At 39.7% G+C, this 17,918-nt stretch overlaps 1 pseudogene; it reads right to left on the bottom strand.

Annotated features, from left to right (window-relative positions):
- LOC149313892 (von Willebrand factor D and EGF domain-containing protein-like) overlaps positions 1 to 17,918 on the bottom strand; it is a 349,914-nt pseudogene that overhangs the window by 107,934 nt on the left and 224,062 nt on the right.

The following is a 17,918-nucleotide window of genomic DNA, read 5'->3' as shown; positions in this document are numbered from 1 at the left end:
CTCCTAATGGAGATTACCTCTGAAGTCTTAAATAACCTGGGTGCAGGATATTGTAGAGACTGCCTCTCCTACATGACATCCTCCTATTGTAATCTGCCTTGATTCCCTATCAGGAAAAGGTGGAATAGAAATAATAATGATGATGATGATGATGATGATGATGATGATGATGATGTTCCTTGGCTTTAGTGGTAATCATGAAAGGTAAAAGGTCTTTGTCTGTCATCATAGCAAAATTATGGAATCTGATGAGGCAATGGCTGAGATGCATTTAATGCTGAATGACTGTAAAGCTCTGCTAGTTACATATTTGATCAGGGAAACAAGAAAGGAGGCAAGAGATATAAGAAGGACAAAATGACCATTTGTTGTCAGAGCCAACTGGACTGGGTGGACTGAACTGCAATGGCACCATTCAGGTGTTATCATGGAGCTTGGTGGAAAATCTTATACAGGAAGTTCCCAAACACTGTGCATAACATTTGAAAAAGTACTTGACCTACCATAACTCCTAGTCATGCTGGTCTAAAACATCATGTCAGCATGGTGTAGTGGTTTGAGCATTGGTCTATGAATCTGAAGACCAGGTTTTGATTTCCCTCACATGGCCATGGAAACCCACTGGGTGATCTTGGGCACGTCACACACTTTCAGCCCCCCCAAACCCCATGATAGGGTCATATTAAGGTCATCATTTGTCAAAAATGACTTGAAGGCACACAACAACAAGACACCAAGAGGATTCCAGCCTCATATCCCCTCCTGCTTGACTTTTTCCTTTGGTCCCCCCTCACCAATCATTTAAAACTTTTAAAGGTGTGCACATTTTAAATATATATATATTTATATAGTGTGATATTACGCTGTATTTTGTAAATTACCTAGGGACTTTTGGCTATTGGAAAAGAAAGAAAAGTAATAAATGAGTAAGTAATTACTTTTTGTTCCTTGACAGATATTAAAAACTTATTTTATTTCATCATGTTGTTCCATTATTGGAAGCATAGTTTGTTTATTTGTCTTTTATCTTTTTTGTTTGATCTTCTGACTTGTTTCTGGATTTTTAATTTTTTTAAAAAAATCTTATAGAATATATATTGGTCCTAACTGATGTTATCTCTCCTGAATGCTGTGCAAACAGTAGAATTATGAATGTATATATAAATAACATAAATCCAATTCATCTATTGCCATGGAAGAGTAAGAAATCCAAATTACCATTCCAAATGATAGTATTTATATCCTGCTAGAGGTATTTTTGCCAATTAGAGTTGCTTTTCCTGATGCAGCATATGTTAGAAAGTGGAATGGCATCAAAGTCATTTCTTTCACCTTAAACAGATAGATAGGAAAGCAATGCTCATTGTAAGACACTGTTCCCCTAAGACCTATTAAAATTACTAAAATCTTTGCATGTTCATCATGATCGAATAGTAATGGACAGATGCTATGTCTGAACACCCTTCAGAAGTTGTTGATTTTGCTAAAGCTCACACTTTCAGTTGTGTCAAACTTTTTGTAGTAGCAAGATGAGCATTACTTTTGGAGAATGATGATACACTGTGGCAAAAAAATACAAAGAAGGAAAAGAAGTTGAATGACTGCATAAAACCTTCCCCAAATTCTAAATAATTGAATGGCAAGGTTGGCCTTAGTCCTAAATGGAGTGAGGCAGCCATATCAGTTAGCAGGTACTGGTTGGGGAGAGAGCTACAGCAGCATCCTGGCTGTTCCAATATTGTGACTGTTTCTTTCTTGACAGAGAACAGAGTTCTATGTGAAACAGAACTTGTCTCCTAAACTAGCCTGATGGCAGAGGGCACTGTGGTGAAGCAGACGGCTGGCAAGGAGCAGCCTCATGCAGATGCCATGGTGACTGCATGGGCTGCTTCCAAAATGGGCTGCCACCACAGTCCCAAGCTGACTGCCACCAGAAGCTGGATTATTCCAGTCCCTTTCTGATCTGGCCCAAAGGACCAGATCATCGTGTGAGAATGGCTTCCGTTTGGGAGCAGGCATTGTTTGAACACAGTCTCCCAAAGCAGACAGAAGCCACTTTATTTTGCCTGTTTGTTTTGGGCCCTTGTTTCACTGGCAGTATAAAGACAAGATTTAAATGCCATTCTATCTGTAACCTCAGGCAGCAAGGTGTTTGGGACCAATTTTAATGAATAATAAACTGTTTTATGAAGTTCTTTTACCCAAAAAATATTGGAGAAAAGGAGACCGTTTCCAGTTTGTCCATCAAGAGCCATGGAGAGTTGTAAGTACATTTTTATAAGCTTGAAAGCAAAATTGGTTGATTGTTGGTAGATACTTTGTGTCTCTTTCTGAGGTGATGTGTTTTATTTCTTCCATGACCATGAAATCACTGGTATCATCTCTTCCTACACTATCACAGAACTCTAATCATAATCCAAATTCAAAAATTAATAAAAGAACTGATGTTTGATAACTCCCCAGAAGCAGAGATATAATACACTACTGAGAGGCTCCTTGAACATTTTAATTACTGCTTGCCCTTTATCGTAGATGCTGCCTCTGTTTCTTCATTTACTGATGGGCAATCTTGGGATAGTGATAACTTGATAACAATAGAAACAGACAACAAGAACAGAGGATGACAGTGCAACAGCAAATGTCATGTGTACCTTAGAGAAGAAAGAAACTAGTCATTTTGTATTGGTATCCTCAATAAGCAGTGCTTACTGTATGTATGTTATTGAAAAACTAAATATGAATTCATGATGCTTGAAGAAAAAATTGCATCTAGAGTCATGGCATTTGACATTTTAAAATGCACTGGTATTTTCCATTTCAGCGGCTTATTATTTTCTTTTTCTTTTCTTTTTTGGGCAGGTTTATTTTGAATGACTCCAAAGGGCACAATCAATAACAGGTTGCAAAAGAAAGAATATTAAAAGGCCAGCAGTTTCCTTGGTCTATGCTGCCCCAGAGTGCAAGGTTCGATCTAATGGGGTTAAATTACAGAGATGACACTAGAATCCCAGCAGAAAGCTCATCTCTTTTGTTCATTCTCTGTGGATTCCCCAAGTCAAAAAGAGATACAGGTAAAGAGGTGGTCATTGTATTTAATCTTCCTGGAATCACTGATGTCTGGTGGCTTCCATTTCACTGGGATGATGAATCTGCACTGGGATTAAATGTGAACTTTAAAGAACTTATACAAAGCACAGAATTTATCCTTAAAAGTTGAGACAAAATAGATTCATTGCCCCACTAACACAGAAGCCACCGAACATCACTGCCTGCAAAACCTATACAGAGTAGAATTCAACCTGAGAGCCCATCCACATCACATATTTATAGCACTATTATTCCACTTTAACTGTCTGGGGTCTGTATGCTGGCTTTCTGTATTTTCCACTATGATATCCTGCAATTAGCAAAACAATGCATTATGGACAGGTAGTGGCACAGACAGAGAAGGTCAAGAGTTATCTGCTCCAAATTTTTTGATGTCTCTGTTAAGAGGGTGCATATTTGAGATATTAGAGCCAGTGTAGCATAGTGGATTGAGTGTTGGACTACAACTCTGGAGACGAAGGTTCAATTTCCAGCTTGGCCATGGAATCCACTGAGAGACCTTGGGCAAGTCACATGCTCTCAACCTCAGGGGAAGGCAATGACAAACTTCCTCTGAACCAATCTTGTCAAGAAAACATTGTGATAAGGTTGCCCTAAGTCAGAAACAATTTGAAGGCTCACAACAAGAACAACACCTTTTATTGAACAAAGTATCAAGTACTTTGATATCCAGTTGGATAGCCTATGCTTTAAAAGGTTCCTTTGTCTTAAAGGAATTATCTCACCTCACCTCCAGCCTCAAATCCCTTAATCCCAGATTCAACATAATAATAATAATAATAATAATAATAATAATAATAATAATAATATAAAAATAAGATTGGGTGGAGGGTCAGCATTCTTCTTTGATCAAACCATTTAAAACCCTTTTGAATCTGCCAGAACCCAGGATTTTGGCCAGAGAATCTCCTTAGCTCATCTCCTCCTTTAATGACTTGGTCTGAATTAGAGGAGTTTGATTAGCTAGTCCTTCTCTTCTTTGCTCTGTTCTAACTAAAAGTGTCTTAAAGGCACTAACCTCAAATCCAGGTTATAGTTTAGATTCTCCTCAGGAAGGTCCAGGGCACCAATTTTTACCAATATTGGAAAATATTGTCTATGCACATTGTACCTCCTCCCATTTGCTCTCCCTTCTCTAGTCTGTTTCTATGGATAGATTAGAGTAGGTTTTATATTTCCGCTACTGACTGAATTTCTCTGTCTGCCTACTTCCCTCCTCTTAGCAGCTCCTATAACTTCACGTTGCTTAACCCTAAACCCTCTCAGAAGTACAGGTTTTCTCATTTGGGTTAGTTCTTTCCCATCATAAAACAACTATGCTCTGTTAGACACTTGTGTATTTTGAATAAACTATTTGCCCTTTATCAAACTTTACCACAGTATTTACTCTTCCTCATACATTTCCCCATTTCAATAGATGTATGTGGATACAGGTTGTTGGCTCCTAAGACATATAACTGCCACGTCACAAGATCATCCAGAACACGTGTGAATTTGTGTATTACAGTGTTCATAAAAATCACTTTCCAGGTTTGATGAGTTTCTCTCATGTACATCAGTAGCACAGCCCCTTCTTTAGTAACCAGTTTGGCTATGAGTGTAAAAATCTATCACAGATAAAAAGTGTGAAACTTGAATTTCACCAGTCCTTCTAATTTATATTGCTCAAAGTGACAATTAATGTAGCAATCAGGATTTTTGATTCATGCATCATTCTAGCCTGAAGAACTGCTTGACAACTATTAAACCCATTTTAGTAGCAATTTCTGTCACTATTGTATGCATTTTATTGTATGCATTATTGTATGTATTTTCAGCCATTACCATTTTAAGTTATTGCCTGGTTTTGCAAATACAGGATTTCTTTGGAATGCATGGCAAACCTCACAAATGTAGAAATTTCCAAGGCAAGGGTGCACTTTGTCTCATAACAGCTTTCAGGAAGCCTGAAATGGGGATATTGGGTGAAAATCTTGAAATTCTTTTCCATCCCTAGAAACCACATAATAGAAAGATATCTTGCTCCTTTCTGAGTTTGTTTTATTCAGAACACAAATGCTGTGATGGTGGCAAAGCTCATCCTTGGTATGTAGAAACTCCAAGGTTCAATTCCTAACATTTCTACCTGATAGGATCAAGTATGAGGTTATGTGGAAGAGTTGTCTCTGAGACCCTGAAGAGTCACTGCCAATTGGAGAAGACAGTACTGGGCTCAATGGGTTCAAACCTGATATATGGCAGTTTCTTACTTTTCTATGCATTTACTGAAAGAATATAATAGTAAAAAAAATGAATATACATTGCAAATCTAATGCTAACATATGTGGAAACATTCACCCCCTGCTTGTCTTGAACATTCCATATCTTTAATGAGGGAAAGCACCTGGTCTAGGTGTTCTTGTACAATTTCATCCATTTCCAGGGAAACCTGTTGGACATCAGCCACAGTAGCATCCAGTATTTGAAGGTTTTCGGTCAATCCGTACAACTCCAGGAACAACAAGGTCTACTGGCACAATTTGTGAGAGATGGCAGAACTGCGACACAACCTAAAACGATATCCAAGAGCAATTTCTTTAATATTAAACTATCAACTGTGAAGTTAATTAAAAAGTTACGCAGAGAGCAAATATGAGCTTTGGCCAAGGGTTTCTGTTACTTTTTACTCTTTTAAAATATAATTAATGTTGGATGTCCCAAAATCGTGTGCCAAGCCTAAGAAAACCCTGAAGGCATAACATATCAAACCAGCTGTTTCTCATTAAGGTAAGATTTATTAGCTCTCTAATTACATGTTTTAAAGTTTATTATTCAAAGGTGCTTGGCATTTATCAGGGGTGAAATAGAAATGGTAATTTCTCAGTGCTAGGGAAAGGTTATGTAAGTGGAGAAGCTGTATTAGCCAAGGGGGCAAACTACACATTTCACTGCAGGCAGACATAATGAAGCCCCCAGTGGTTCCTTCTCCTTCACAGAACATCTGCTGGAGGGGGTGCTTTGAAGCAAACAGAAAACAGTGGAGAAAGAAGCAGATAGCAGTGGAGGAAAACACCATCCTATTTCAGCCCCCATTTTTAACTGAAGTTCCTCTCCTTTTTGGGACATTGAAACACCCCTGGCAAAAAAGGGATCAGAGCTGGGAAAAGCTACGTTTTTAGATTACAGTTCCCAGAATCCCTCCAGCTAGTACAGCTATGGCCACTGGCCATGTGGATCAGGAAATTCTGCAAGTCGCAGCTCACAAAATAACATTTCCATGCTCAGGTCTGCAACCAGACAGAAGTAAAATGGGTTTGATGATGTAGAAAGACAGATTCAGAGAGGAAATATGGGACTTTTTTGTGTAAAGTTTGCATGTGCTTGATTTACATTGTAAACACTATTTTCCATGCACACACACAAATAATGTTTCTGCACATAAAGTGCTGTTTTCAGTGCAAAACATCCACATGCAAATTTTGCACTGAATAAGCTGCAAATTACAAATATTCTTCAAAAAACATCATAGTTTTCAAAGATTTTTCCAAAGCAGAAATAAGATTGCTAAAATATTGGCTGTTTCCTGCAAGAAAATTTTTAGTGAAGGCTAATTAGTGGGCTTTTCCCTCAAACTGGGCTGAGCTGCTGGCTTTAGGCTGTTTTTGTGTGTAGGGCAGAATGCACCTTCAGAGAGAGGATTCAGAGAGGAAATTTGGGACTTTTTTGTGAAAAGTTTGCGTGCGGTTGATTTACATTGAAAACAGTATTTTCTACAGACACACACAAATAATGTTTCTGCACATAAAGTGCTGTTTTCAGTGTATAACATCCACATGCATAACCAATAACCTGTTTTTACCAACCTGATTTCTGACATATAGTTTGAACTATATGTCCCAATTCCCAACAGTCATGGGAATTATAGTACAAAACATCTGGCAGGTGCCAAATGGGGAAAACTGAACTAGTTTGGATACCTTTTATTTCATTAGTTAGGAAATCAGGCAAATTCATGAGCACTGATTAGATAGAGAGCTGATAAGCTTTGATGGGCCAGGTAGGGCCTTGTTTCTTTCATAGGTCTGAGACAGATGGGCCGAAAGGGGTGTGGCGGCAGTGATACTAGGATTCCAGACCATGCAGCAACTGTACAGTCCAGAACCCTAGTATATAATGGCCGTGACCTGACGGTGGTGTCCCATCTGCATAGCTGCCACAATTTTCACGTAATGGATGCATAGCGTCCATACATTGCGGTGTATCCTGGTGCCCTGGTGGCGCAGTGGTTAAATGCCTGTACTGCAGCCATTCACTCAAAACCACAAGGTTGCGAGTTCAAGACCAGCAAAAGGGCCCAAGCTCGACTCAGGCTTGCATCCTTCCGAGGTCGCTAAAATGAATACCCAGACTGTTGGGGGCAAATTAGCTTACTTGCTAATCAGCTTACTTGCTGTTCACCGCTATGATCTTTGGAATAGCGGTATATAAATAAAAAAAAATTATTATTACTATTATTATCCTTTATGTCACAAGTGCGCCATTGGCGCACTCACGATGTAACCTGGGCACCGGTAAAAGAAACCAGAAAAAATGGGTTTTTTTTAACTCCGGAGGGAAGTCGCATGGTCTAGCAGCTGCAGTGTCCCACCAGAGTTAAAATGGGTGCCTGCAGACTGCCGTTTTCTGGCGGTCTGCACTAGGCCAAAGTGTCTTAAAAAGCACCACACCATGCTTTCAGAAACATCAGCATAGTCAAACTTTCTACTGTCAGTCATATTCAATATTCTGACTTAATTCTGAGGAGTGAAGATTTTCTTTTAAAGTGATTTATACACTTGGCCAAACTCTCTGTTTATATTTAATAGACACTGATTGTTTAGGAGACTAATTTAACATAACACCAATGACATCTTTGTGCATCAGCTAGAAAATCTGAGAGAGAAACCTTTGACACTGATCTAATCACACTATACTTACCATGCACCTCGCTAGCATTAACATACTTAATTACAGCCAAATACTTCACTTTTCTGGCTTTCAATGACCATTTGCTATCACTGTTTTCCCATTCACCTTTGCTATTATGATTATCAGTAATGAAAGCTTCTGTGATGTCAGTAGTGTTCTCAGCTGTAATAAATAATAACAGAGGTGGAAAAGGCATGGGGCTCATTTTTGCTGTGATTGGTGGTAGACATGAAAACTAACATCACATCAGAATATAAGCCCTCCAGATTGTTTATCATTAAAGACCACAAGGGAACAATGGTAATCAAATGAGTCAGCATCAAGAATTTCATGAAAACAAGGTTTCAGTTTAACATGTCCATCCAGGTGAGGCCATGCAAATAAAGGTAGGCAGAAGACTTTGATATGGCAATAGACTCTCAGTAGCTACACAAATGATGCATTACTCTGGCAATTTTTTTAAAAATCATACTGGCCCTATTCCATCTGTAGCCCATATTTATAGAAATGGATGATTGCCAAACTACACTGCAGTGTCTCCAGGCAGCAGCTGGCTCAAGAGCAGTACTTTGGACACTCTTGCTTAAAGTGCTCAAGGAAGTAAATCAAGTAAATTGTCCATTGGAGACTATTTAAAATATTAATTTCCTCAAATAAGTTAGAGACTGAATATTCCACTTGGAGCCATGTTTCAAAGCAATTAGCTACTGGCTGGCTTCAATGAGAAGGCATGGGTGGATATTTTCAATCAGATGATGCAAACCATGACTTGTGGTGGCGCTCTTTGTTCAGGTTAGTAAAAGCTAGCCAGTGGTAAGTGAGGGATAGGAGAAGAATCACTATACTTCTACATTAAGCCCTGGAAGGATTTATGGAATTTTGTTATGGGTATAGTGATGAAGTTAGGCATGGAAGTCCTAAATGAGGATGAAGCATTAGTTTTCAAAGGAAGAGCAATTGTGATGTAGGCTGAAAAAGCAAAGACACCCGATGTCATTATATATCTTTGGTGCTTTTCTGTCAAAGAAAATAAAATCTCAGAAAAAGGAGATAAGACTGATTTGGTGAACTATATCACATGCACCATTATTTCTCAGCAGAAAAGTGTATATAATAAACTCACCACTAGGAAAGTACACATCAATAAAGTTAATGTCTATGGGATTTCTTCATTGCCACCTCCACATCTGGTCTGTTTTTGCTTTTGATGAAATGAAATATGTTCATTTTCCATGTATGTTTTCTTTCCAATGTATACATATTGCACATTTTTACGTTGTACACATTGCTTGCACATATTCTCCCAATACCTAAAGCATTAAGTACCATATTGCACAGATTTGAAGTATGTGCATTGTTCAAATGTGCACATGTTTCTGGATACATTGGTAATCAGACATAAATGTGCAGACTTGCAAAGTGTATCCCTCTTTCAGCCAGGAGAAGAAATTCAGCCTTATAAAAGCGTGAACAAATGATTTCCTGGAGCAGACTTCTTATGCATCCTATCCGCCACCTGAATTAAAACAGCAGTTAGTGTTTCAGCACTCAGAAACATTATATGATTTTTTTAACATCATGTTTTAATGCAAAATGACTTCCTTTCTTGCATCTTTTCTTGCATCTGCTAGAATGGGCTTTATCCTTGTGCAATCCCATGCTTTGTATCACTAAGTTATTGTAGTGCAAAAATGTCACCATAACAACAGACCTGGAATATCCTGATTAGCACTGGAGATGTGAAGCCCTTTACACATATCTTGTGGCCACATCTTTTCACACATTCTTTTGCGTGGCAGAACCAGACTGTGGGGCTTAGATATGTCTTCCCATAGCACTGTTGTTTTGAGCAAAATTGTAAGCTTCTTGATTCCTTATACGTCATTTCTACTTTAGCCAGGGAGAAAATATATATATATATATATATAAATCTTGCTGTTCCTAAGATTATAGATGATCATGGTAATCTTGACAAAATGAGATTTGTAGTGCAAATCCACTGGCACACTAATTGATGTTTTAATTCAGGTGGTGGATAGGATGCGTAAGAAATTTCAAGCTCCTTGAGAAACCATACTGAGATCAAAAGGCAAATGTTTTGTTTTCAAATTTTTTTCAATTTCCACAAATACAATTTATGTAAAACACTATGCCAAAATTGTTCTGTGCAAATACTGTGCCTTTTTCTTAAGTGAACCTAAACACACACACACACACACACAGAGAAAGAGAGAGAGAGAGAGAGAGAGAGAGAGAGACATAGAGAATGAGAATAGATGCAACAGGACAGGATGATTGATCACAAAGACACAACCAACGCATCCAAAGAAACAATTTTTACTAGTTCATGCAACCAGACAACTATTATTGCATTTTACATTTTACAAAAGCCTGATGTCTTGCAGTGGCTCACAAATGATCCCTCTCCCTTGTTTACTGTGCAAGGACAAATCAAGTTGGGATTTGCATCCCTAGTGTTAATATTCAGAACCATAACTCGTCTTTATCTTATGATCATCCTAGCCCATGCTTGCAAGTCAGTACAAAATTTTCCATGAAAATCACCATTTTCATTCTTTCAGTAAAGTTGCTCACTTAGGCTGTGTACAAGTCATCTACCAGAAAGGGCATTTTTAAATCTCCAGTATATGCAAATAAGCAACCACTTTTTGGCTTACGGCAGAATTTTGCTTAAGCTTTAATTGAATCTTCCTTTTCTCCAGTCATACTTAATAGAATTAACACACACACACAAACACAGATACACTTCAAGGCTGCCATAAAATGCCCTGCAACAAAGCAGGAAGGGGTGGTAGAAAATAGTTTATATCAGACATAATGATAAATTAAAGCAAGGGAAGATGTAATCATCCTTACAATAGATGGTACATTGATTACACGATTCCTCAATTTTAAGCTATTGTTTCCTCTCCAACCCACCCATCTCCTCATATAGATGCAAGATTCTGTTCTCTTTTATAATCAGCCCAAGAAAGAGGTAGAATTTGGACCATTCTCTCTTTAGTTCAGTTAATTTCTTTCTTCTCCACACTGAAGGTTAATAGATGTGTATACAAGAAAAGAAAAAGGAAGGCAGGTGGCTTGAATCTCAGGAGTGTTTATAAATTGTTTTATGCATAATGAAGTGAATGATTCATTAAGCACCCCACAGTAATACCAGCTCAGGGAGGTCTGAGCATCAGACTCTATTCTTGGGGTCAGGGTTAATCCGCGTGTGCACGCACACACACATGCACACACACACACACACACACACACACACTGTTCCTCTATCTGTACATTTTTGTAACTTTATTTTCATTGATAAAAAAGAAATGGGAAGTTGTTTAAAGGTTGTGTTATCTAAGAAACTAGAAGAAAGGCAAAATCTTGGGTATAGCCTTAAATTAAAGATATATGATGGTTTCATAGGAACAACAATAAAGGGGCTATTCAGACTACCTTTTACCCCGGATCAGGAACCGAATTATGCACGTGAAGTTCATATTCATCCCAAATATTCCCACAAGTGAATCAGAGGCTTGCACGCCCATTCTGGGGCAAATGCCCCTTAGTGTGGGTCATTTGGAAGCAGAGTAAAAGCTGTATCTCGGTAAATATGAACTTGCCCCCGATCATGATCAGGGCAAGTTCAGGGGAGGAATTTAGGTCAGAGGGAGGGCAGTGGGTAGAACATTCCCTCCCCTTCAATGGAGGAGGAGGAGGAGAAGAAGGAAGGAGCCAGAGGAAGGATGCAAAGGGCAATCGGGGGTAACGGAGCAAGAGGAGGAGGAGGAAGAAGCCAGAGGAAGGATGCAAAGGATGATGGGGTGAGCAAAGGGCAACTGGGGTGCCTGAGAAAGGGTCACGTTCAGGGTAAGTCAGAGGGAGGGCACAGAATGAAACAAGCCTCCCTCTCACACCAGACAGCTCTCTTTTTATTTTTTATTTTTTATATATTTAACATCTATGCGCATAGTTCTACAGGTAGATACATATATAGATAGAATGTGTGTCTGCTTGTGGTACTTTCCCTTTCATTTGCTTGCTCCCAGCAGCACGCACTTTGCAAAAGGCTTTTTTTCTAAATTATTTTTATATGTGAATGCTACAATGTGAATGCTACAAATGTTTCTCTTTCAGTCTGGCAAAGTGATACAGAATGCTTTTGCTACTGTCTGTAAGGAACTGGCTGAGGGAAAGCAAAGGATGCAGAGATGATATTCAGAGGTGAGGAATTTATTATTATTATTATTATTATTATTATTATTATATGTGTATGAAGCATTCTGGGGTGTCAAGGAGGAAGGATGCAGATGCATTAGATTTCATTTTGGGGTTGAAAACGGAGACAGGGGAGATCAATAATCTGTAGTGACACAAATACATACAACACACACACCTGGAGGTTTTTAAATTTGACAGCATCTGCGCATACTGGAGCCTGTTTTTTATTTTTTCAAAGGAAGGGGGGAAGCACACATCCGGTGGCCCAATCACTGTAGGAAATGTCACCTTGATGAAAGCGGAAATAAATTTGATTGACAGCAAAGGAGCCTTTTGTAAAACTGGTTCAGCAAATGAGAACTCTCCCCAGAGCTGCATGGCATTCAGGGTTATATTACCCTGAGGGAAATAGTCAGCACTTGCTTCCAGAGGGATTCAGGGGGAGGAGATCCAGATCTACCCAGTTCCATCTAGCGCAAATAGGTGAGTCTGAATGGGGCCCTAATCTGTGTGATACTAAAGACTCAACATGTGTTAGTGAACCTGAAGTAAAAGAACAGAAACTTCCACACTTCATAATTAGATGATTCCATTATGACTCCCATGGCTTCACTCTATGCAATGCTAGGATTTGCAGTTTGGTAAGACACAGGGGATATGATGGCTTAGCGGTTAAGATGCTGACTCTGATGACTGCAAGGTTGCCAGGTCGGCACCCAAGTGCCGTGTGATGTAAGTGGACCTCTGCTCATGAAATGGGAATTCCTCATTTCCTCTCTCAAATCTACTCTGTTACAGAAGCTAGGAATCATTTATGCCTTAACTTATTTCAGATATGGGAGATATCTGTCCCCTGGAAACATTAGAATGTAAGCCATATGGTCATCTACCAATATATATCCATCTATCTGCTACCAAGCACATCATCAGTCTTGAATGTATGCAAAATTGTTGATCTGCCTTGTTTCCACAATAAAGAATGGGGACTCAACTGGTGGTTATTTCTTTGTCTTAGTTGCCTTTAGTTTAACCTGACAATCTCTATTGTGGCCAATGCAACCTAAACTAATTAGGTTTGCACAACAGCTCTTGCATTCTGTTCCACCTTGAAATAGCTATAAATCACAGCACTTTGAGGAATTTTTTAAAAATAATGCCCATATTCTGCCACCTCCCTTTCCTGTCATTTTGCTTAATATCAACCCCCAAGTCAGGGAGAACTCCTAAGCCTGCTCACTATGTTGTGACATTTTAACTGATCTTAATAAAGCTGTTAGTCTACTTCAGCTCACAGAACCCATGACACAACAGAGACATAAGTAGACTACAGAATACTCATGCTTGCACTTTCTGCCATTGCATTTCATTTCATGCGGGCAGTTGTCACATAAATAGGATCCCATGGTATTTGTACAAGAGACACTAGGAAAACAAACATTCTGTTCACATTCATTTTGTCCTCCTGACAAATCAGCCTTGTGGCACAATCAAAACAGAGGTTAATAAACAGAAAAGACTCCACTTAATCCTCAGCTTAAACCTTCATACATGCTAGGGAGGTATCTCAGCAATATATTTTTCATCTGCCACCCCAATCCACCTCCCATTCATTTTAATCTTCTGTTGCTTCATTACTTCATTGTTCATTACTATCAGCTTATTGCTATCCAAAATGTGGAACTGTGAGCCTTAAGATGGAAAGTTTTAGCTATTCAAAGGAAATGAACATTCCCATCCACTCACATTGTACCTCGTGGTTGTTGTTTTCTTTAATATTCAAATGTTTATATTGGAAGCATATTCATTCCAAAAAGGATATTGTAGATATGCAAAGAGTGCTAAAGGAGGCAACAAAGTTGACTGTAGCAACTTCACCGCAAATAACATTTGGGAATGTCTAGAAGAGGGATAGACAACAGTGCCAGGGGCAGGGTTGGCTGTTTGAATATAGGACAAAGTTTTTGCAACTTTAATAGTTAACACTATCCTGGAAAAGGAGGCCCATGTGAGACAGCCTGAGTGGTGAAGTGGTTTGAGTGTTGGATTACAACTCTGGAGACCAAGGTTTGATTCCAGCTCTGCCATGAAAGCCACTAGGCAACCTTGGGCAAGACACATGCATAAGCAGCACAGGGATATGTTACACCCATCCAAGTATTTTTATGGCCATGCTCCTTTGCTTTGACACTTCACCAGTTAGCAGGCATGTGTAACAGCCTGTTAAAGGCACAGGAGGAGAGCCTCAGCCACTAGGGTGCAAAACACACTGCAGAAATAATTCAGTTTGAGACTGCTTTAACTGCCCTGGCTCAGTGCCAGGGAATCCTGGGAATTGTATTTTATTCTGGCACCAGAGCTCTCTGACAGAGAAGTCTAAATGTCTCACAAAACTACAGTTCCAAGAATTCCCTAGCATTGAGCCAGGGCAATTAAAGCTGTTTCAAACTCGATTATTTCTTCAGTGTGTTTTGGACCTAAAACAATTCCCTTTATAATCCTGGAGGAACAGATACGTTTCAGTAGATTTTTAAAAAATAGAATGGTTTTATTTGCATACAGAAGAATGTAGTTGACAAGAAGATAATGTACATTTAAAGCATTTACATTTAAGTACATTTAGGAAATCTATCTAGGTTTTATTGTTATTTCTACAATTTATTAGATTGTTAGATTGCTTTTCTGTTTCTCTGGACTGTTAGAGTCCTCTTATGGAAACTCATTGATTCCCGGTGTCAAGGAAACAAGGTAAATAATTGTTCTCATTTTTTTTAGGAACTCTCATAATTAAATGAAAACTGTCAACATATTCCTGTTTCATATTCTTTTCTAAAAACAAACTTCTATAATCCTATGTCCCCTTAGCATTTTAACATATAACTGAAAAATGTTATGGTTGTTTCAGTCAGGAACACAGGGGTAATTAAGCATTAAGGGGAATTTAAAATATCTTTCTGGAAGGAACATCTAGTTTCTTGCTACAGTCAATACAATGAAACAGCCAAAGCATTATGATATATATTCAAATGTTTGGAAACACACATAATGTATCAGGAATTTCTGCCTCCCTCGCTCCCTCCCTCCCTGGTCTAGCCTCTGAACAAACATCAGGTTAAATCTGCTTTTGCTCTTCCTGAGAGTAGACTTGATGAAATCAAGAGAACTGAAGTTAGTTCTGACTACCAAGTACCATTCATTTAAACAGGTTCACTCAAGGTAGAGCTAACATTATATTTAGCCTCATAATCTCATGTGTAGGTGAATACTGAATGTACAAGTGGGGTGTATGTGAGTGTGATATTCCAGCTATAGTGAGGCATGGCCATGACCCTTTGCAACACTATTTTTCTGACCAAAATGTTTCCATCCAACATATGGGGTTTCCTCCCTCTCTTGCATTCTCTGTGTGGGGAAAGCAAAGAATGGTGGGGGGGGGGGGGGATGCCTCACTTCTTTTTCATCTTAAAATCATATAATCATAGAGTTCAAAGAGATTACGAGGGCCACGCAGTCCAACTCTCTGCCATGCAAGAAGACACAATCAAAGCACCCCCAACAGATGGCCATCCAGCCTCTGTTTAAAAACCTCCAAAGAATGCATAGATATAGGATGGGAGGCACCTGGCTTAACAAGACTACATGTGAAAGGGATGTAGGGCCCAGTACAGATGGGCGGGAAGCGCCATCATGGGCCCAAAACTAGCGTTCGGGAGAGTGCAGGAACTGCATGCTCCCAAGCCCTACTATGTGTGGATGGTGCCATTATTGAGCAGCACTGGCCACACGGGGGGCATGTCCATGATGTATGGGCATCTAAGCGCCCAAACATCAGTGCCAAGAAGGGCTGTCATAGGGCTATATCGCAGCCCTTATGAAGTCCTAAGGAAGAAACTGCTCTAGGCTGCTTCTTCCTGCTGGCATATCATTGCTGCATGGTTTGGTTGCTGTGGCAACGATTTGCAGCAAAGAAGGGCAGCGTTTCACTGCCCGTATATAATGGGCCTAGGACTCCTAGCAGGCCACAAGTTGTACATGAGTCAACAGTGTGACGCAGCAACTAAAAAGCTGCAACAAAAGAAGTATAATGTCCTAAACTTTCGCCTTTGTTTTGGACTTCAGCTCCCAGAATCCCATACCATTGGCCAAGATGGCTGAGATTTCTGGGAGCTGAAGTTCAAAACACCAGACGGACCAGAGTTTGGGAATCACTGGTTTAGATCAAGGGAAGTAATAGTACCACTCTATTTTGCTCTGGTCAGGCCTCACCCGGAATACTAGGCACCGCAATTCAAAAAGGATGTTGACAAGCTGAAGCATGTCCAGGGGAGGGTGACCAAAAAGATGATGAGTCTGGAAACCATGCCTTATGAGGAGAGACTTAGAGAGCTAGGTATGTTTAGAGGTGGCATAAAGGGTGTAATAGGCGTGTTACAGACTGCCCAAAATGGGCGGTCTGCCACCGCCGCCATTTGCAGCTCGGAGGAGCCCCAGCGTACAAACCTTCAAAAAGAAGCCCCAAAATGGCACTCACAGCATCATTTGCGCCATGCGCCGTGCGGACGCAATGCGTCTGCTACATCAAGATGGTGGCCCTCGTGTGGACAGGCGCCACCATTTTGTACGGACTCGGTCCGTACTAGGGTTGAAGGGCGTCCGGAAGTGACGCCCCTTCTCAACCCTACTACGCCCCTTCCTAACCCTAATACGCCCCTTTGGCGCGTCTGTAACGCACCATACTGAAGATAGAGCAAGCTTGTTTTCTGCAGCTCCATAGAATAGGGCATAGAACAATGGATGGAAGCTACAGGAAAGGAAATTCCACCTAAACATTCAGAGGAACTTCCTGACAGTAAGAGCAGATCAACAATTGAACACACTCCCTCTGAGAGTTGTGATCCTTTTCTGGAGGTTTTTAAATAGAGACTGGATACCCATCTGTTGGGGGTGCTTTGATTATGAGTTCCTGCATGGCAAGGGGATGTACTGGATGGCCTTGAGGTCTCTTCCAATTCTATGATTCTATGAAAGAAGGAGACTCCACCACTCACTGAGGGAGTGAGTTCCACTGTCAAACAGCGTGTTGTCAGGTAGTTTTTCCTAATGTTGAGGTGGTAGCAGTGTGGGGAAGATGATGTGAGAATAAGGTCCCTCACCTCCAGTTGCAGAGATTCTTTGGCTTTAGCTATGTTTCATTATTATCTCTTATTATGTCTTTCCATATTATATCACTTTCAGTATAATGTGCATTTAGATGTCTATCTGAATATACTTCTTCATCACCTTTCTGTTACATGAAACTCATAGCACACTTAATTACTAATGGCTTGTTCAAGGCCAGAAAAATCAGCTTGGTCTCTTCCTTTTTCCAGTGAAAATATGCACTCTTTTGAGACTCTCTCCTTCTCTTCCTGCTCTGTGATACATCAGACTAAAGAATGCAGAAAACAGCACACTTTTCCGGGAGGATACAATTTTTTCTGAAACCTGTTCCTCCTTTCATCCATATATTTTAAGCTTGCTGATATCTAGTTGCATTGCTTCCTTCTGTACAGAGAATGACAATAATGATCATTTGCACCAAAGGTTCAGAACATCTGAAAATGGTTTTGAAATGATACCCCAGTGGGAAGGTATGTTAT

The sequence above is a fragment of the Sceloporus occidentalis genome, unplaced genomic scaffold (assembly GCF_023333645.1).
Source record: "Sceloporus occidentalis isolate IW3139 unplaced genomic scaffold, rSceOcc1.0.p SCAF_4, whole genome shotgun sequence".
Taxonomy (NCBI): domain Eukaryota; kingdom Metazoa; phylum Chordata; class Lepidosauria; order Squamata; family Phrynosomatidae; genus Sceloporus; species Sceloporus occidentalis.
Note: the sequence above shows the minus strand (reverse complement) of the source record. Positions and strands in the feature narration are given on the sequence as shown.